Source organism: Drosophila biarmipes, unplaced genomic scaffold, assembly GCF_025231255.1.
Source record: "Drosophila biarmipes strain raj3 unplaced genomic scaffold, RU_DBia_V1.1 ptg000013l, whole genome shotgun sequence".
Taxonomy (NCBI): domain Eukaryota; kingdom Metazoa; phylum Arthropoda; class Insecta; order Diptera; family Drosophilidae; genus Drosophila; species Drosophila biarmipes.
This window is the reverse complement of record NW_026114532.1, coordinates 2,062,916-2,085,564: the sequence shown is the minus strand read 5'-3', so window position 1 is coordinate 2,085,564 and position 22,649 is coordinate 2,062,916.

Below are 22,649 nucleotides of genomic sequence, written 5' to 3'. Positions count from 1 at the left end.
CCATTGTGACGATTGGGCTTTGGTTTCGATATCATAACCATATACCCATGATTCGTCACCAGTCATGACCCTTTTGAGTAAATCTGGGTCGTCGTTGACGTCATCCAACAGCTCTTGAGCGATGCTCATGTGACGGTTCTTTTGGTCAAAATTCAGCAATTTTGGAACAAACTTCGCTGACACACGACTCATGCCCAAAACGTTTGAAAAAGTTTCATGGCACGAGCCAAGCGATATACCGATATCTTCAGCAACTTCTCTGATAGTGATTCGACGATTTTCCAAAACAATTTTCTTCACTGCTTGAACGTTTTCATCAGTTGTTGACGTGCTTGGGCGTCCAGAGCGAGGCTCATCATTGGCATCTTGCCGGCCATCTTGGAAGAGTTTGTACCACATGTAAACATTTTTTTTTACTCAGAACAGTTTCACCGTATGCCACTGTCAACATTTCAAGTGTTTCGGAGCACTTAATTTTATTTTTTACACAAAATTTGATGCAAATCCTTTGATCCATATTTTTCGGTAGCAAAAAATCGCTGAGCACGCAAAACAACTTGTTACCTTTACGCCTCTCACAACTAAACAAAAAAGGGGATTCAATTGAAACTTGGTACAGTTGTTAGGGAAGAGTGTACCAACATAACAAAACAAAAAAATCGATAATCGAAAATATGTTGCCTGCGAAATTTGAAAAGTCACCTTACTTTTTGAACACACCTCGAACCTGAAGAAAAGAAGTATATGTGCATTGAAATTATTAAAAAACAAAAAAGGAAGTTAACTTCGACAAGCTAAAGTTTTTATACCCTTGCAGTTATAAAAAATAATCCATAATTTTATTACATTGAATTCGAAATATTATAATTCCCAATATTATATGATAATATGTCATAAAGCCTTAAAGCTATAATTTGTTTCACATTATTTCTCACCAATTATCCGATCGTACGGCAATTATATTATTATTGAACACATTACAGGGAAACCATAAAGTTACTAAATCCCATCTTAATGCTCTAAAAAAGTATAAAAATGCATTGCGCTACTTTTCGTGCCCAAAGCGTACATTAAACTCTAAGAGAAAAGTCCTTATTCAAAAAGGGGGATTTCTACCGATTCTAATAACTTCATTGCTTTCTGGAATTTTTGGAAAAATATTAAAAAATGATTAAGAATAAACATAATTTAAGCAAAGTAATTTTAATGCATCCTAACAGCTATCAGAAATTGATAAACAATGATAAGAGGAAACGAATTAATAAATATAAAATTTTTACCAATATTAAATTATAACAAAATAAGTGATTTCGATAAATGGATCAAAATTCGTCAAGAATTAAGTTACTATCAAAATAAAAAACGTAATAAATCATGGAATTTTCAAAATGAACAAAAAGCGAATCCTATTACAACCAAAACAATTGAATCCCAAACCACTGATTGGATTGATATAAAACCCAGCACATCAAAATCAACATCAAAGTACGATCACCCACGTCCAGAGAAATTTGAGTTTCCCGATTTACCACTTGAAAGTGATAATGAGGATTTTAGTTCAAATAAAAAAGAAAATGTTGTATCAGATAAACGAAAAGTGAGTGATACCTCTTTTTTAGATAGTGAAACAGATAAAAAGAAAATAGGATTAGAGAAACCAGTGCTCAAAGCGAAGCTTAATGAACGACAACGCAAATTCAAAGCAAAACTAAAAACATTGAAAACGGAAACTTTACCTTTTAAAATTTTAAATATGTAACAGGACGTGAAAGGTTAATGCGATCGGTTAGAACAAAAAATCCAGTACAAACTGGTAAAAATAAATTAAATTGGATTTCGTATCATTAACTTCCATAAAAATCAAATATGGGTTATTTAAATGAGATTTTTATCACATTGTTAAGTAATGACTCATTGAATGTATTTCCTGACAACGTAAAGTGTGCATTTATAAACATTGTTAACATTCCAGAAGACATGAACGATGATTGGGGAGTCGGTATTTCAGACATATATTTGAATAATTACATTAAATATACACCTAACCAAGATAAAAATGTCGTTGAAGAAACCGAGTTTGTTAGTCTTGTAAATGCTGAAACATTTAGGTATAAAAATGTATCCGTTCAAACGAATATTCCTGAAAATGGATTGATTTTTATTTACACTGACATAATAAAACCAAGGTCAGTAGGTAGTAAAAGACCGCGATGTCTTCGTGTAATGCATTTTAATGGAAAGGAAAGAAATATTCAATTTAAAAATATTGAATATTACCCTTTGGACTTATGGTCGCCAAATGAAATCTCAATACTAATTACTGATTCCAATGGATATAAGGTACCATTTGAAACTTCAGCTGTTCATATTTTCGTAACTCTTCACTTTAGAAGAAGAAGAAGGTCAGGACTATAAATAATGCATACCCAAATATTATTTATTTAGAACCAAAATAGTCATCATGGTGAAATCTTATCTGGATTATTATGTAAATCAGTGTGGTGGGGGCTTAAGCAATATAGTGCAACAAGGACGAGGAATCGGAAATTTTTTTAGCGGTCTTTTTAATTACATAAAAACACTTTTTCTTTTGGGCATAACTGCTATAAAAAATCAGGCTGCTGAGACTGGTAAGGCTGTAATCAATGAATTTGGGAGAAAGCCTTTAAGAAATATCTTTCAAATAAAGCAATTGATAAAATTACCCGTTTTCAAAGTGGAAGTGGAAAAAGAAATAAATGGCTAGGTAGGTAATAGGAAAAAACGACTTCATTATACATCTAAACGACAAAGTAAACATACCCAAACGCAACATAAAAAAAAGTCAACAAGAAAATTAAATATTAAAGATATTTCTAAAGCAAAATGAGTACGCATATCGAATGTATGAAAAGTGAATTAGATTTGTTTGCGGCACACCCCACGCAAAGTTCTATTCTAAGAACTGAAAAAGTCTCATACAACCCAATTGCTTCTTTGGACGGTGCCTCTTCAATCGAATTTGTTTGCTTGGGAAATGATGAAACGTATCGAGATTTATCAAATGTTTATTTACGACTTGTTGTGCAACTTAAAAAAAAATGATAACAACAGCATTGAAGGAAATGCTGTTGGTGTTGTAAACAATATTCTACATTCAATATTTAGAAGTTCGTCAGTTTTTTTAAATAATATACTGGTATCGCAAAGTGATAATAATTATCACTATAGAGCGTATTTGCAAACAATTTTAAACTATGGGAGGGATGCCTCTAAAAGTCACTTGGCCTCCCAAGGTTATTTTCCCAATTTTGGAAGAATAACAGCAGGGAAATATGTTTATCCGGACTCGAATGAAACCCTTAAAAATATGTCTCAAAATAGTAACAAGGTTGAGTTATTCGGAAAAGTTCATGGAGATATTTTCAATCAAACCAAACTGCTTGTTAACAATGTTGATTTAAAAATAAATTTCAATATTGAAAAAACAGCGTTTTATTTAATGGAAACTGGTACTGAATCAAATTTAAAGATACTTGAAGCACAACTTTTCATGAACCACATAACGGTTAACCCAAGCATTTTATTGGCTCATCATCATGTTTTACAAACAAAAAATGCTCTGTACCCATTCAGCAAGGTTGAAGTCAAATCATTTACAATATATCCGGGCAACAATACACTGTCGATAGACAACGCAGTTATTGGTCAAATACCAAATTTTCTGGCCTTTTGTATGGTTAAGAGCCGCTCATACTCAGGAAACAGAGGCGTAGACCCATTTCAATTTAAACATTTTAAAATTCAACGATTTAACCTATTGGTTAACGGAGTTCAAGTTACTTCCCAGGCTCTGGAGTTCGATTACTCGAACGCTGAAAAGGTTAAAAGCTCAAGAGGTTATAACATGCTTTTTAGAAAATGCGGAATTAAACATTACGATCGTGGACTACAAATTACCAAGGAAATGTTTGATTCATACAGTTTTATATTAGCCTTTGACTTAACTGCTGATTAATCAAATTCAACTATATGTTCAAATTTATTCTCTCAAGGTACTATAAGAATCGAAGGAAGATTTTCGGAACCACTTGCTGAAGCAGTTACTTGCTTGGTATACTGTGAATACGATTCAATGATTGATATTGATAAGCATAGAAATATTCGTATGCTCTTTTAAAATGAATACTTTACAAATTGAACATTTTCTTTCTAAGCATTCAAAGACAAAATCTATAAAAGGAGTTTAAAGGAGTTTTTCCTTCTGATAGGTTACCAAAAACTATTTTAAAGTATCCCGCACTAATAATTGCGAATACCGACACTTCAGATCAACCTGGAACTCATTGGATTGCATTTTATTTTGATAGTCGTAGGTCAGCAGAATTTTTTGATTCATATGGCCAATATCCCCAGAAAAAAAGAATTTTTAAAATTTTTAAAATCTAACGCTAATAAATTTTTTTTAATAAGCAACCATACTTTTCTAAAACTTGCGGACATTATTGTATGCTGTTCGGTCTTTTTAAAAGTAAAAAGAAAGCACTAAATTCTTTTTTAAGAAAAATAAAAATGTTTAAGAACCATTTTAAAAAATAACAAACATATATATTTAAGTAAAATTAATTAGTTTTATTTATGGTTTTAGAGCAATACGTTTGTTTAACTTATAATATTTAATCATTAGACTAAGGGGTTCCTCTTTCAGTTTATAATGGAATCCAAACTTCGAATGGATCAACTATTTTTCCTCTAAATCCTCCAAAGTAGCTTTTAGGAACTTCATCCTTTGTAGGTGTTGCTCGAAAAGCATGCCTTAAAATTGCATCAAGAATAGTTCTATCTGTTGAGCGTACATTTTTAAGGAAAACTATTTCTTTTTGAGACTGATTTAAGACTGTTGTTGGATTTAAAAACTCAGCTCTTTATATTGAAGAATCTTATTTACTTTACTTATTTACTGATAAAAATTCAATTTGCGCACAACTATATCTGTTCAGATCTTTTCCTTTATATACCATATGAGTTATTCCATTCTCATTTAATTTCCTAAATGGGGTCTTTGTAGAAAATTTGTTCACATAACTTTTAGGTAGAAATATCCAAACATCTTTATCGTCCTTATCAGTTAAATACAGAGCTTAGTTCCATATGGTGTCTTTTTCAGCTTACATCCACTCAAATCCAATTCATAGATTTTCAATTTTTGTGTAGCCAATCACAGGCTTCACGTCATTTAAGGTCTCTAAGAAGTCCTATCAAATTTAACAAAATTAGGTGATAAAGTATTTACTTTTAATTTATATGCAAATTAAGTTTCTCACTAGTGATTTAATTAAAAAAATTTATCTTATTTATTAATCACTTAATCACTACTACAATTTTTTAATAGGTCGAACTTAGTTAATTCACTGCTCGTTTACTTTTACTCGATTTGTACTACTGCTCGATTCGGATCTCAAAAACGGACTGCCAGATCTCTAGTTCAATGATCAATAATCAAACCTCGGCTTAAGAGATTTTATCCCCAAAAATTGATAAAGAGAATGGCTCAAGAGAGTCGGAAAATAGGATGATGCAATTTGCCAATTAAATTTGAAGTCCAATCTTGGCCGGAAATTGGTGTTTACATTAGCGGAGTTTTAGGGACCGCTTTGGGGATCTTTTTGTTTACGTTAACGGACTCGGGGCTAGCTTTGGGGATCTTTTGTTTACGTTAGCGCACTGGATGTTTACAGCATCCGTTTGATTTGGGCTGCGTGAAATTGATCTGGGTGGGAATGATTCGGAGGCCTGGTTGAAAGAAATAGCTGACCACGGGCTTATCTCGGGTCTGTCGGAGTTATTTGGAAATTGGCTCTCGGCTCAAAGTTGTTTATAAATTGGGTAAGAGCCCCTAAATAATGTGTCATATAACTCCCCCCATTCTAAATTGAATCGTCACGATTCATTGGAACTGATGGGTATATTGAATGTAATTGTTGGGTTAATTCGACAATGATATTTTCTTCTAGGGTATTTTCATTGTCGGGTATATTATTTATTTCATTATCGGAAATATTATTTTCTGGTTCAATTCCTATATGATTTTGCCATGGTTTGAATATTAAAATTTTTCTGAATTTGATAATAATCATAATAGTTAAATATATAAATGTGAATATGATTAATATTAACGTAACTGGTATTTGAGTTTGTTTAATTTGAATAAATGGATTTAGTATGTTAATATTATCGAATGTGAGTTCCGAATCCTTAGATATAATATATTCGGATACTAAAAAATCTGTATATTTTCGAGCTGTGAAATATTATTAAAGTAATATTATTAATTTCAGTGGTGCCATTAAAAGTTATTAAATATGACCCATTTAAATGAGTGTCATTAACTGTATTTTCTCCATTTACAAAAATGGCTCCATCTTGGATTACATCTACTTTTTTATTTTTTTTTCGGATTTTGATACAAAAGGATTTTTCTCCATTTAGTAATCTAGTGAAAAAACAGCCTTCTGGGTTAAGTGTGCAATAATTATTAAATATTTCTGTCTTAAAATTAGACATTACATGGTACTTATTTCTACATTTTGCGACGTGATTATCAATTAATAATTTTCCATCATTATGTGAAATGGATCTTGAATTGTAAACGTCACAACGATCGGTAATAATAGGGTATTTTATGTAAATTATAATAAGATCTTGATGCAAAGCGATATTAAATTCAGATATATCTAAAAGGTCTGTTATAATTATAGGTCTATCTTCGTGCTTATAAATTTCTGTTATATCATGATTGTTTAGAATTTTAGTATTAAATACATCAATTTTGGCAAGTGTAATTGTGTCCATTAAATTCATAAGATCGTAAGTAAGCAAGCGCAGACGATATTTTCTAAGTGGAATTTCTCGATTTTTAAAGGCTGTTTTGAATTGTTCAGACAAAGATTTTATCTCTTTAAATATTTTAGAATTAATAACGAATTAACTTGAGAGATAAGTATTTTGATAATTTCTAAATCGCGGAATATTACCCAAAGGAAATTCTTGTTGTCGTTTATTATTTCTCTATAAAAACTAATATTAGTTATATGAAATAAATCTGCGTGTGATTCATAATTAAGAACATCTTTGGTATCCTTGTAAAGAAGGAAATCATGGTTCGTGTAATTCATAATTTCGGATTTGGTTGTTGCTACCAGCAATAATAAGTACATTATTGAAATCATTATCTGTAATTTGAAATAAGTTATTTAATATTATCTTTATGAATCGTACGGTTTCTGTTACTTATAATAACTTTATTTGGGAGGTTTTCCTTAACTACTTGTTTTTTATATCTAGAATTAAGCTTGTTCCTTTCCCTATGTTTCTTTTCGTAAATTACCTCTCCTACGTGATAATTCTTATTTTGTCTATCTTAATTTTGAAAATGTAACATTTTCTCTTGGGCTTGCTGCAATAATTTAGGAATATCATCGTGTTTGATTTTATTAAATAATATATTAAAAGTTCGATAATTGGTTATTGAATGAAATGTTAAATTATATTTTTGTGCTGCTCTAATTATAATTTCGGAATAAGCGATTAAATTAAGCTCATCTTTAATGCAGCGAGCAATTTCTGTTAAGGTAGGTGTGCCCTTTCTATTTGTCCGTTAGACGTACTATGTCGAGGATCTGCAAAGAATAAAGATTTCTCATTTCTTTGTGCAAAAGATTTAAATTGGGATGAAGAAAAACTTGGTTCGTTATCTATCATCAAAGATTTGGCTAATGGTAATTGTTGTAAAATTTCTTAAACTTTATTTTCTATATATGCAGTTTATTAGGGATTTCTTTTACCACTAAGTATTTCGAATACGAATCTATACAAGTAATGAATATAAGATGTTGGGCGAAAAATATGTCAAGATGCAAATTCTCACCTCCTCTTTCTGGGATTGGTGTTTGACCGATAGGAATCTGTACTGGGTGCCTGTTGTATTTGTTTTGATCGCAGATAGTGCAATTCTTTATAAACTCCTTAAGCTTTTTGTATAAATTTGGCCAATAATAGAGTCTAGTTATTTGTTTATAATTTTCATCAAGCCCTCTATGAGCACTAAAATGAGTTTCTGTGATAACAAGAGATCTGTCTTCAGCGTTCTCGACATCCTGGACAAATGTCTTAGTGTATAAAAAAGTATTTATAAAATTGTCCTTAAGTGGTTTTTGAATTCTGTAAAAATCTTCTAGAGTACAGTGAACTCCTATTGTTATATTGGGTGGAATATATTCCCTTAAGATTGATACTAAATTTTCTGGAGTGTCATACTCTATTATATGTCTATTATTTCCGAATATATTAATCGACTCATGTATTGTATACCTCCCCGTTGCTATTAGCAATTGTTGCATAAACTGGTTTAAGGGTTTTCGGGTTTCTTGTATTACATTCTCAAAACTACTCTCTGCAGAATGCTGAGTATTTTGATCTGAGACCGATTCACTACTTTCCGTTAGGTTATTTATTTGAATCCTAGATAAAGCGTCCGCAACAACATTTGTTGCTCCTGGCTTGTAAATAATTTTTGGTGAATAGCTTTCAATAAAGGAATACCACCTTTTCAATATTTGGATTTTTTTGAGAAATGGAAAATGAAAGAGGTTGATGATCGGTATAGATCTCGATGTTGTTAACCCCATACAAGTAACTTCGAAGATTTTTGAAAGTCCATACAATGGCTAAAAGTTCCTTTTCCGTTTTGGCCTTCTAAATATTTTGTTAAAGGTTTAGCTATCTTTGCGTAATTTTTGCACAAATTTTTGGGTATCGCATATTTTACGATAGTATTCATTTTTTCGGGATCGGTTTTTATCACATTGTGAGAAACAACGTAACCGAGAAAATTGGTTTGTAATTTAAAGAACTTTGATTTTTCAATTTTTTCAACTTTGATTTTTCAGCAGAATTTTAATAATGAGAATTAAATCTTTGTAATGCTGTTCAATGTTTTTGAAAATATAATTATGTCATCCATATAAACTTGACATGTTTTACCCACTTGTTCTCTTAAAATATCATCCATCGCTCGTTGGAATATTCTTGGAGCGTTGGTCAAACCGAAAGGCATTCTTAGGAATTCGTATTTCCCGTTGTTTATTGAAAATTAGGTTTTCTGAATGTCTGGTTCATTCATGAGAATCTGATGAAATCCAGATTCCAAGTTAATTGTTGAAAAGTATTTGGCTTTCCCAAGATTTGACAAAATCACTGAAGGGTCCTGCATTGGATATCTATCTGGTATTGTGTTTTCATTAAGTTTTTTATAATCAATTACGAGTCTGAGTTTTGGAGTTCCGTCTTTATTGAAACCCTTTTTTGGTACTACTAGTACTGGTGAAGTATAAGGACTTCTACTTGTCCTTATAATTTCTTCATTTAACATTCTATTTATTTCAGAATTTACAAAATCTGAAGCTGATTGGGCATAAGGGTATTGTTTGCTGTAAATGGCCCTATGATTTACGGTGTTCATTGCACAGCGGATATCTGTCCTAAATGGGATCTGCATATTTATTTTTGAATGCTCTTCATTGATATTATTTAATATTTCGTTCTCCAGATCTTTTCTTTGATCTGCAGACGATATTTTTACGTTGTTTATTTTTTGGTTGTCGGATAGTTCAACGACGGCGTGTTCAGAATTTGTATATTCCAAACTTTTATTTTTGTCGGATTTTTCAACGACGGCGTGTTCAGGATTTGCATATCCCAAACTAGATTCGCTTTGATTACCCATTTCAGATTCGGATCTGATTTAAGCTTTTTCATCAAAGTATTTTTTTAATATAAATTCTTTTAATGGAAGAATGGTGTTTTCTTCTGTTAAAGAATGTTGGTCTAATATGTTTCCGTTATCATAATTTAATTTTTCTTCTATTCCATTATATTTAATTACTCCCTTAGCTGTATCAATTACCGCTCCTATTTTTGTTAATAGGTTATAGCCGACCAGTAAATCTGAGTCTAGCCCATCTATTTCATAAAAAGTATATCGCGTATCAAAAATAGTTATCATATGATAATATTTAATTATTGAATATCCATTCACTGTAAATACTCTTTTGTAAATTGGAAGCTCGTTCTTATTTTTATAAATTCCTGTTCTTATATAACACGAGGTTGCCCCAGTGTCAATTAATATTTTTAATTTTTTATTTATTTTTGGATCATTTCTAATTAAGTAGGGTAAGCCTACTCCTGACTTTTGTCTAAAAAAATGGTTCTCCTCAATGTTATTTAATATCATCGTCTTGTTAGCCGGTTGGTTAACAGTTCCAGTTGGTACCCTTTTATTTTGGGCTTGGCCTTGCTGAGTGTTCTGGGCCTAAAATTTTTTTGTTTGATCCCACTTGTTCTGACTATAATTATTATTTTGATATTTATTGTAGCCTTGATTATAGCCGTTGTAAGCCTTATTCTGAACCTGGATAGACTCGTCTACCTCCATTGGTTCCGGATTATTTTGTGGCTGCCTATAGGTGTTCCACTGTTTTTGTTGGTTATTATTAAATCTACCCTGGTTCCAAGAATTATTTTTATTCTGATTATAATAACCGTAAGTATTTTTGTTCTGGTAGTTGTCATGATTAAACCTTAAATTATTATTGTTTCGCTGGTTACTATAACTATTGTTTTGCTGTCTAGTCTTGTGGTTGAAATGTGTTTGCCCATTTCCACTAGAGTTTGGCTCGTTATGTTTTCTCTGAGTAGTAGAGAAGCTATTTGCGAAATGAGCCCTCATGTTGTTGCTTTCCAGTTCCTGAACTATGATTATTGCATTTGGTAGGTCAGGTGGATTCATTGAGAAAATAGTATCTGAAATTTGGCCGTTGAGGCCGGTAATGAAAACTCTAAGAGCTGTCTTCCTATGTTTCTCATTCATTTCCGCTGTTATAGGTTTGTTTCTACCGTAGGTAATAATAGTTTTATTAATTAGCAGAGTTAATTTTCTTTTAACTGTACCATAATAATCCATTATGGATAATTTTCCCTGACTCAATACACTTAATTCCTGTTCAATAATGTGAATTGGTCGTTTGTCGCTAAAGACGAAGTCAAGTCTCGCCATTATGGCATCGAAATTTAATACAGTACCGTTATGGGTTAAGGCGTCGTTTGCCATTCCTGTTATTTTGTTTCGTAATATAGATAAGGCAGAATAAAATCTTTCACTCCCTCTGGCATATTGCCCCATGGCTACTTCTGCCGATTCTCTCCAGCTTACATATTTATCCTCTTCAACTTTATATTCCTTAACAGATTTGAAAATCTTATAAGATGTGTCGCATTTTATATTCGGATCTACAATCTCTGTCTGATAATCCTCAACCGTTTTAATTTTGTGAGAAAGCTGCGATCTTAAGTTAACGATCTCCTCCTTTAATGGATTTTATTCAAGATTTACAATTTGCTTAATTAAATCTCCTACATTTAACATGGTGTTGTTTGTTATTGCCTGATGGCTTGTATTTTCTTGTGGATTCATGTGGAGTCTTTTATTGGCTCCAGTCTGGCTTGTTGAAGGTTCTGGCATTTTGAGAACTCTTTCAAAATTTGAAACTCTTCCACTTTGTATATTTATATTTCCTTTCTTACAAATTTTTTATAAAATAATAATAATAAAAAAATGTATGATAAAAATAGTATCGCTCACGAATCGTCCTTATTTTTTTCTCTTCTCGTTGTTATTTTTCCTGTTGGTGTCGTCCTTATCCTGAATGATGATCCTGATTGGGGTCGTCCTTCTTTTTTTCTGTTTTTAAATTGTCTAGGGGTCTTCCCTTTTAAATTAGGTCTTCCTGCTTTTCCAATATTTGGCGAGGGATTGCCCTTCAGCCTGTTTTCTTAGAATGTCTTTGTTGTTGATTTTGAAGATTTTTTTAAATTGTTTTTCACAATGTTTATTTTTTATTTTATTTTTTTTTGATGAAAATTTTTTGTCGCTTTTTGATTTTTATATTGTCCGAGCAGTGAATATATGTTAGGATCACTATTTTGTAGTTTGAGATTTTAAGGGGATTATTTCATTAATTAAAATCCACCTTAGTTTTTTTTTGATCAACACAAACTTTTTATTTCTTCGTCGGTTGTATCTGGTTTTATTGGCCGCGCTAAATTCCTTTTTTCACTTTAAAACTTTTTTGTTTTTATTTTAAAGCTTGTTTTTATAGAATTTTTTTTTATTTGCACGGCCCCACGTTGGGCGCCAATTAAGTTTCTCACTAGTGATTTAATTAAAAAAATTTATCTTATTTATTAATCACTTAATCACTACTACAATTTTTTAATAGGTCGAACTTAGTTAATTCACTGCTCGTTTACTTTTACTCGATTTGTACTACTGCTCGATTCGGATCTCAAAAACGGACTGCCAGATCTCTAGTTCAATGATCAATAATCAAACCTCGGCTTAAGAGATTTTATCCCCAAAAATTGATAAAGAGAATGGCTCAAGAGAGTCGGAAAATAGGATGATGCAATTTGCCAATTAAATTTGAAGTCCAATCTTGGCCGGAAATTGGTGTTTACATTAGCGGAGTTTTAGGGACCGCTTTGGGGATCTTTTTGTTTACGTTAACGGACTCGGGGCTAGCTTTGGGGATCTTTTGTTTACGTTAGCGCACTGGATGTTTACAGCATCCGTTTGATTTGGGCTGCGTGAAATTGATCTGGGTGGGAATGATTCGGAGGCCTGGTTGAAAGAAATAGCTGACCACGGGCTTATCTCGGGTCTGTCGGAGTTATTTGGAAATTGGCTCTCGGCTCAAAGTTGTTTATAAATTGGGTAAGAGCCCCTAAATAATGTGTCATATAACTCCCCCCATTCTAAATTGAATCGTCACGATTCATTGGAACTGATGGGTATATTGAATGTAATTGTTGGGTTAATTCGACAATGATATTTTCTTCTAGGGTATTTTCATTGTCGGGTATATTATTTATTTCATTATCGGAAATATTATATTCTGGTTCAATTTCTATATGATTTTGCCATGGTTTGAATATTAAAAATTTTCTGAATTTGATAATAATCATAATAGTTAAATATATAAATGTGAATATGATTAATATTAACGTAACTGGTATTTGAGTTTGTTTAATTTGAATAAATGGATTTAGTATGTTAATATTATCGAATGTGAGTTCCGAATCATTAGATATAATATATTCGGATACTAAAAAATCTGTATATTTTCAAGCTGTGAAATATTATTAAAGTAATATTATTAATTTCAGTGGTGCCATTAAAAGTTATTAAATATGACCAATTTAAATGAGTGTCATTAACTGTATTTTCTCCATTTACAAAAATGGCTCCATCTAGGATTACATCTACTTTTTTATTTTTTTTTTCGGATTTTGATACAAAAGGATTTTTCTCCATTTAGTAATCTAGTGAAAAAACAGCCTTCTGGGTTAAGTGTGCAATAATTATTAAATATTTCTGTCTTAAAATTAGACATTACATGGTACTTATTTCTACATTTTGCGACGTGATTATCAATTAATAATTTTCCATCATTATGTGAAATGGATCTTGAATTGTAAACGTCACAACGATCGGTAATAATAGGGTATTTTATGTAAATTATAATAAGATCTTGATGCAAAGCGATATTAAATTCAGATATATCTAAAAGGTCTGTTATAATTATAGGTCTATCTTCGTGCTTATAAATTTCTGGTATATCATGATTGTTTAGAATTTTAGTATTAAATACATCAATTTTGGCAAGTGTAATTGTGTCCATTAAATTCATAAGATCGTAAGTAAGCAAGCGCAGACGATATTTTCTAAGTGGAATTTCTCGATTTTTAAAGGCTGTTTTGAATTGTTCAGACAAAGATTTTATCTCTTTAAATATTTTAGAATTAATAACGAATTAACTTGAGAGATAAGTATTTTGATAATTTCTAAATCGCGGAATATTACCCAAAGGAAATTCTTGTTGTCGTTTATTATTTCTCTATAAAAACTAATATTAGTTATATGAAATAAATCTGCGTGTGATTCATAAATAAGAACATCTTTGGTATCCTTGTAAAGAAGGAAATCATGGTTCGTGTAATTCATAATTTCGGATTTGGTTGTTGCTACCAGCAATAATATTGAAACATTATTGAAATCATTATCTGTAATTTGAAATAAGTTATTTAATATTATCTTTATGAATCGTACGGTTTCTGTTACTTATAATAACTTTATTTGGGAGGTTTTCCTTAACTACTTGTTTTTTATATCTAGAATTAAGCTTGTTCCTGATAATTCTTATTTTGTCTATCTTAATTTTGAAAATGTAACATTTTCTCTTGGGCTTGCTGCAATAATTTAGGAATATCATCGTGTTTGATTTTATTAAATAATATATTAAAAGTTCGATGATTGGTTATTGAATGAAATGTTAAATTATATTTTTGTGCTGCTCTAATTATAATTTCGGAATAAGCGATTAAATTAAGCTCATCTTTAATGCAGCGAGCAATTTCTGTTAAGGTAGGTGTGCCCTTTCTATTTGTCCGTTAGACGTACTATGTCGAGGATCTGCAAAGAATAAAGATATCCCATTTCTTTGTGCAAAAGATTTAAATTGGGATGAAGAAAAACTTGGTTCGTTATCTATCATCAAAGATTTGGCTAATGGTAATTGTTGTAAAATTTCTTAAACTTTATTTTCTATATATGCAGTTTATTAGGGATTTCTTTTACCACTAAGTATTTCGAATACGAATCTATACAAGTAATGAATATAAGATGTTGGGCGAAAAATATGTCAAGATGCAAATTCTCACCTCCTCTTTCTGGGATTGGTGTTTGACCGATAGGAATCTGTACTGGGTGCCTGTTGTATTTGTTTTGATCGCAGATAGTGCAATTCTTTATAAACTCCTTAAGCTTTTTGTATAAATTTGGCCAATAATAGAGTCTAGTTATTTGTTTATAATTTTCATCAAGCCCTCTATGAGCACTAAAATGAGTTTCTGTGATAACAAGAGATCTGTCTTCAGCGTTCTCGACATCCTGGACAAATGTCTTAGTGTATAAAAAAGTATTTATAAAATTGTCCTTAAGTGGTTTTTGAATTCTGTAAAAATCTTCTAGAGTACAGTGAACTCCTATTGTTATATTGGGTGGAATATATTCCCTTAAGATTGATACTAAATTTTCTGGAGTGTCATACTCTATTATATGTCTATTATTTCCGAATATATTAATCGACTCATGTATTGTATACCTCCCCGTTGCTATTAGCAATTGTTGCATAAACTGGTTTAAGGGTTTTCGGGTTTCTTGTATTACATTCTCAAAACTACTCTCTGCAGAATGCTGAGTATTTTGATCTGAGACCGATTCACTACTTTCCGTTAGGTTATTTATTTGAATCCTAGATAAAGCGTCCGCAACAACATTTGTTGCTCCTGGCTTGTAAATAATTTTTGGTGAATAGCTTTCAATAAAGGAATACCACCTTTTCAATATTTGGATTTTTTTGAGAAATGGAAAATGAAAGAGGTTGATGATCGGTATAGATCTCGATGTTGTTAACCCCATACAAGTAACTTCGAAGATTTTTGAAAGCCCATACAATGGCTAAAAGTTCCTTTTCCGTTTTGGCCTTCTAAATATTTTGTTAAAGGTTTAGCTATCTTTGCGTAATTTTTGCACAAATTTTTGGGTATCGCATATTTTACGATAGTATTCATTTTTTCGGGATCGGTTTTTATCACATTGTGAGAAACAACGTAACCGAGAAAATTGGTTTGTAATTTAAAGAACTTTGATTTTTCAATTTTTTCAACTTTGATTTTTCAGCAGAATTTTAATAATGAGAATTAAATCTTTGTAATGCTGTTCAATGTTTTTGAAAATATAATTATGTCATCCATAACTTGACATGTTTTACCCACTTGTTCTCTTAAAATACCATCCATCGCTCGTTGGAATATTCTTGGAGCGTTGGTCAAACCGAAAGGCATTCTTAGGAATTCGTATTTCCCGTTGTTTATTGAAAATTAGGTTTTCTGAATGTCTGGTTCATTCATGAGAATCTGATGAAATCCAGATTCCAAGTTAATTGTTGAAAAGTATTTGGCTTTCCCAAGATTTGACAAAATCACTGAAGGGTCCTGCATTGGATATCTATCTGGTATTGTGTTTTCATTAAGTTTTTTATAATCAATTACGAGTCTGAGTTTTGGAGTTCCGTCTTTATTGAAACCCTTTTTTGGTACTACTAGTACTGGTGAAGTATAAGGACTTCTACTTGGCCTTATAATTTCTTCATTTAACATTCTATTTATTTCAGAATTTACAAAATCTGAAGCTGATTGGGCATAAGGGTATTGTTTGCTGTAAATGGCCCTATCATTTACTTTGTTCATTGCACAGCGGATATCTGTCCTAAATGGGATCTGCATATTTATTTTTGAATGCTCTTCATTGATATTATTTAATATTTCGTTCTCCAGATCTTTTCTTTGATCTGCAGACGATATTTTTACGTTGTTTATTTTTTGGTTGTCGGATAGTTCAACGACGGCGTGTTCAGAATTTGTATATTCCAAACTTTTATTTTTGTCGGATTTTTCAACGACGGCGTGTTCAGGATTTGCATATCCCAAACTAGATTCGCTTTGATTACCCATTTCAGATTCGGATCTGATTTAAGCTTTTTCATCAAAGTATTTTTTTAATATAAATTCTTTTAATGGAAGAATGGTGTTTTCTTCTGTTAAAGAATGTTGGTTTAATATGTTTCCGTTATCATAATTTAATTTTTCTTCTATTCCATTATATTTAATTACTCCCTTAGCTGTATCAATTACCGCTCCTATTTCTGTTAATAGGTTATAGCCGACCAGTAAATCTGAGTCTAGCCCATCTATTTCATAAAAAGTATATCGCGTATCAAAAATAGTTATCATATGATAATATTTAATTATTGAATATCCATTCACTGTAAATACTCTTTTGTAAATTGGAAGCTCGTTCTTATTTTTATAAATTCCTGTTCTTATATAACACGAGGTTGCCCCAGTGTCAATTAATATTTTTAATTTTTTATTTATTTTTGGATCATTTCTAATTAAGTAGGGTAAGCCTACTCCTGACTTTTGTCTAAAAAAATGGTTCTCCTCAATGTTATTTAATATCATCGTCTTGTTAGCCGGTTGGTTAACAGTTCCAGTTGGTACCCTTTTATTTTGGGCTTGGCCTTGCTGAGTGTTCTGGGCCTCAAATTTTTTTGTTTGATCCCACTTGTTCTGACTATAATTATTATTTTGATATTTATTGTAGCCTTGATTATAGCCGTTGTAAGCCTTATTCTGAACCTGGATAGACTCGTCTACCTCCATTGGTTCCGGATTATTTTGTGGCTGCCTATAGGTGTTCCACTGTTTTTGTTGGTTATTATTAAATCTACCCTGGTTCCAAGAATTATTTTTATTCTGATTATAATAACCGTAAGTATTTTTGTTCAGGGTAGTTGTCATGATTAAACCTTAAATTATTATTGTTTCGCTGGTTACTATAACTATTGTTTTGCTGTCTAGTCTTGTGGTTGAAATGTGTTTGTCCATTTCCACTAGAGTTTGGCTCGTTATGTTTTCTCTGAGTAGTAGAGAAGCTATTTGCGAAATGAGCCCTCATGTTGTTGCTTTCCAGTTCCTGAACTATGATTACTGCATTTGGTAGGTCAGGTGGATTCATTGAGAAAATAGTATCTGAAATTTGGCCGTTGAGGCCGGTAATGAAAACTCTAAGAGCTGTCTTCCTATGTTTCTCATTCATTTCCGCTGTTATAGGTTTGTTTCTACCGTAGGTCATAATAGTTTTATTAATTAGCAGAGTTAATTTTCTTTTAACTGTACCATAATAATCCATTATGGATAATTTTCCCTGACTCAATACACTTAATTCCTGTTCAATAATGTGAATTGGTCGTTTGTCGCTAAAGACGAAGTCAAGTCTCGCCATTATGGCATCGAAATTTAATACAGTACCGTTATGGGTTAAGGCGTCGTTTGCCATTCCTGTTATTTTGTTTCGTAATATAGATAAGGCAGAATAAAATCTTTCACTCCCTCTGGCATATTGCCCCATGGCTACTTCTGCCGATTCTCTCCAGCTTACATATTTATCCTCTTCAACTTTATATTCCTTAACAGATTTGAGAATCTTATAAGATGTGTCGCATTTTATATTCGGATCTACAATCTCTGTCTGATAATCCTCAACCGTTTTAATTTTGTGAGAAAGCTGCGATCTTAAGTTAACGATCTCCTCCTTTAATGGATTTTATTCAAGATTTACAATTTGCCTAATTAAATCTCCTACATTTAACATGGTGTTGTTTGTTATTGCCTGATGGCTTGTATTTTCTTGTGGATTCATGTGGAGTCTTTTATTGGCTCCAGTCTGGCTTGTTGAAGGTTCTGGCATTTTGAGAACTCTTTCAAAATTTGAAACTCTTCCACTTTGTATATTTATATTTCCTTTCTTACAAATTTTTTATAAAATAATAATAATAAAAAAATGTATGATAAAAATAGTATCGCTCACGAATCGTCCTTATTTTTTTCTCTTCTCGTTGTTATTTTTCCTGTTGGTGTCGTCCTTATCCTGAATGATGATCCTGATTGGGGTCGTCCTTCTTTTTTTCTGTTTTTAAATTGTCTAGGGGTCTTCCTTCTTAAATTAGGTCTTCCTGCTTTTCCAATATTTGGCGAGGGATTGCCCTTCAGCCTGTTTTCTTAGAATGTCTTTGTTGTTGATTTTGAAGATTTTTTTAAATTGTTTTTCACAATGTTTATTTTTTATTTTATTTTTTTTGATGAAAATTTTTTGTCGCTTTTTGATTTTTATATTGTCCGAGCAGTGAATTTATGTTAGGATCACTATTTTGTATTTTGAGATTTTAAGGGGATTATTTCATTAATTAAAATCCACCTTAGTTTTTTTTTGATCAACACAAACTTTTTATTTCTTCGTCGGTTGTATCTGGTTTTATTGGCCGCGCTAAATTCCTTTTTTCACTTTAAAACTTTTTTGTTTTTATTTTAAAGCTTGTTTTTTTAGAATTTTTTTTTATTTGCACGGCCCCACGTTGGGCGCCAATTAAGTTTCTCACTAGTGATTTAATTACAAAAATTTATCTTATTTATTAATCACTTAATCACTACTACAATTTTTTAATAGGTCGAACTTAGTTAATTCACTGCTCGTTTACTTTTACTCGATTTGTACTACTGCTCGATTCGGATCTCAAAAACGGACTGCCAGATCTCTAGTTCAATGATCAATAATCAAACCTCGGCTTAAGAGATTTTATCCCCAAAAATTGATAAAGAGAATGGCTCAAGAGAGTCGGAAAATAAGATGATGCAATTTGCCAATTAAATTTGAAGTCCAATCTTGGCCGGAAATTGGTGTTTACATTAGCGGAGTTTTAGGGACCGCTTTGGGGATCTTTTTGTTTACGTTAACGGACTCGGGGCTAGCTTTGGGGATCTTTTGTTTACGTTAGCGCACTGGATGTTTACAGCATCCGTTTGATTTGGGCTGCGTGAAATTGATCTGGGTGGGAATGATTCGGAGGCCTGGTTGAAAGAAATAGCTGACCACGGGTTTATCTCGGGTCTGTCGGAGTTATTTGGAAATTGGCTCTCGGCTCAAAGTTGTTTAAAAATTGGGTAAGAGCCCCTAAATAATGTGTCATATAACTTGCATACCATTTTTGATCAGAGTAAGATTGGATTCGTCGTGCACTAGTACCTAACTGTTGTATACTAATTCTTTAACCAGAAATTACATGGTGTTTTATACTTGTCAAAAACTATACATTTCTATCAATTCATATGGAGTGAATGAGATAACAATATGTCTTCATTATATGTACCAAAATACTTATTCAAACTATGTAATACTTGAGAATAAAGTCAGAAATACATATCAGTATGTCTATCTCTTTTTATATTTACATAAATTTTTCCATAGCTTTAAAATAAAGTTAGTATATATAACGTAAGAATTGTCCCTCAAATGCTATATAAGATACATTTTTTATAGAAAAGTCAGTTTATTTTTAAAAACATCGAAATGGTGAAGTACCATTGCGAGTTGTGTTCAGAAACAAAATCCTTTACTACTCGCAGCGGTCTAAAAGCGCATACATTAAAAATACACAACTTCGCCTATCAGAAATCTAAATCCTCCTTTTATTATTGTTATTTCTGTCCTAAAGTACGGACAATTTAGTTGCGATACGACTTTAATATGCATCGTCTATTGGTTCACAACGCAGAGCTAAAAAGTATTTGTAAGGCAAAGAAAAATTGTTCAATAAATAAAAAACAATTATAAGCCCTCAATTTAAAAATATTTTTTACTTTATTTTTCTTTATGCATGGTGTATTTATAATTAAAAAGTTAAGAATCTAGGTCAAATAAAACATCTAGTAATGCGTCGTCATCTCCATCATACAGCAAAGTTAAATAATGGTTAGTCGGTGGCGGTTGAGGTGCCATAAGTTCTTTAAAGATGTGGTTGTCGTTAGGAAAAACCTCATATTCTGGCCTGGATAGATCGTCGTCCAATTGAAATTCCTGTGCACACTGAAATACATCTTCACCTTCTTCGTGTGTGATAAGGGATTCCAAGAAAGCCTGCGTAGTAGTCCCCAATGGAAGCTGTCTCCACTCAAGAGACTCCAATCCTGGGTCCCTATTTTGGGTCGACGATGCAGCCGATTGAAATACGCTTTGTAGAAGGCGATCAACCGAATCTTCTGCTTCGGAAACCTGCACAAGTTCCTGACACGAGTTTTCGATTATTTCAAGATCAGTGGGTGATAATTCCAGGTTGTCAATCTCAACCTCGTTTTCCGAATCGATAAATTCTACGGTTAGATCCACAGGTATGCAGTACTGAGGCATTTTAAGAACGGATCCTGAGCAATTTGAGTGGTGTCATTTTTATAGTCCAGAATGTTCACTTAACAGGTTGAAATCTACAGGGAGTGCATACAGGCATGTTGTACTCCTAGAACCAATCCGATTGATTCCCAATACCCCAGTAGAATGGTTATTAAAAGGGAAACGAACACAAGGATTGATAACAAGTTAATGGGGGGTGGACGTGGTGTAGGAGGGGTCTGGATGTAGGTAAATATCGACGGTGTGCAACTTAGGCATAGGTTAAGGAAAGGCAATCTCTGTGTAAGCAAGATATGAATAAATGGTCAGTTAAGGTCGGGCCAGCATGTGCATAAGATGTCGCGACGCAACCATCCGAATTTCCTAAGCTTTAAGCTAAGAGTAGCTATTAAACGCGGTTGCGGAGGTTTTTTAGGCGGTTTTAAATGTATTTTGTATGAGTTGTTTTTAATTTCAAGCGTATACTCATCCCATAATCAGTGTGTTTGGTATTCCACGGAACCCTCCCGTTTTATTGCATTTCAAATATTGTGACCCCTCGTTATCTTCTGAGAATGAACAGGAGAAAGTGAACGTGCGTACCCACGAACCTGAATCTCAACCCTACCATCGAGTCCATGCTCATGACTGCTTGTGCGCGAAGGTGTGAAATTTTAATTTTGCGAGTTTTGTTCAAAATGTGCAGTTTTTATTTTAGAACAGAGAAAATTATACCATTGAAAAGGGCTTGAAAAATGCCTTCCAATGATACCAATTTTTGTTTTTGTTATAGTGACTGGGTATACTATTTAGGGTATCGGAGGTCATCGTCGTTTTTTGCCTTTTTCAGTCGAGTAGTGGGAATATACGGGAGCGGCGGTTTTCGCAGCGGAGGTTTGGACGCTGCCGAGACTGCCGCTGCGATGACCGCCGCTGCGATCTTATACTCTAGTTTTTCTTATATGTTTTACGATTCCTTTTGAGGCGTGTGTCTAGGAGTGTGTCGAGACGGACATAAGCGGACTCTAGGCGCTCCAAACAACGTTTAGATAAAAAAAGGCAAAGTAGAACAATAACAAAAAGTCACTACACAGAAGCTTTACTTTAACTAATGTTGTTAACATAAACTTAAAAACAATCAGTTTGCACTCGAAAACAAACAGATGTTGTCAAAACACAAAAAAAGAAAAAAAGACCGTTCACTGTGAAACAAAGTTGTGTTCCTACCTATCTATAAAACAATGTTGCGCCCACATTTAAACCCATAATGCTTAAATCTGTCTGCTGCCTACATTATCATATTTTGAAATAGCGGATAGGTGGCGCTTTGCTGCTTGTATATCTCCATCTATCTTTTGCTCTCTTTAGATTTATCGAGGTACTTTACCAAAGCTTATTATCTTATTCTTACGTTGAGTCACAATTAACAAAATCAGAGGGGCTTACATTTTTTTATTAAATGCTTAAAAACAAAAATTTAAAAGACAAATTAAACAATGAAAATGTGCAGAATAAATGTAACTCAGTGGGATAACTAATAACAACAAAAAATATTATACCAAGATATCCGTTAGTCAATTGTCAATTGCGATTAAAGTTTAAACCGATTTATTTAATTCATTTAAATCTAGATGAGATTGACTAGATTAGTTGTTTAGGTTGTCAGTTCTATGTAGCCTATTCAACAGTTAGCCCTTCCGAATCTTTA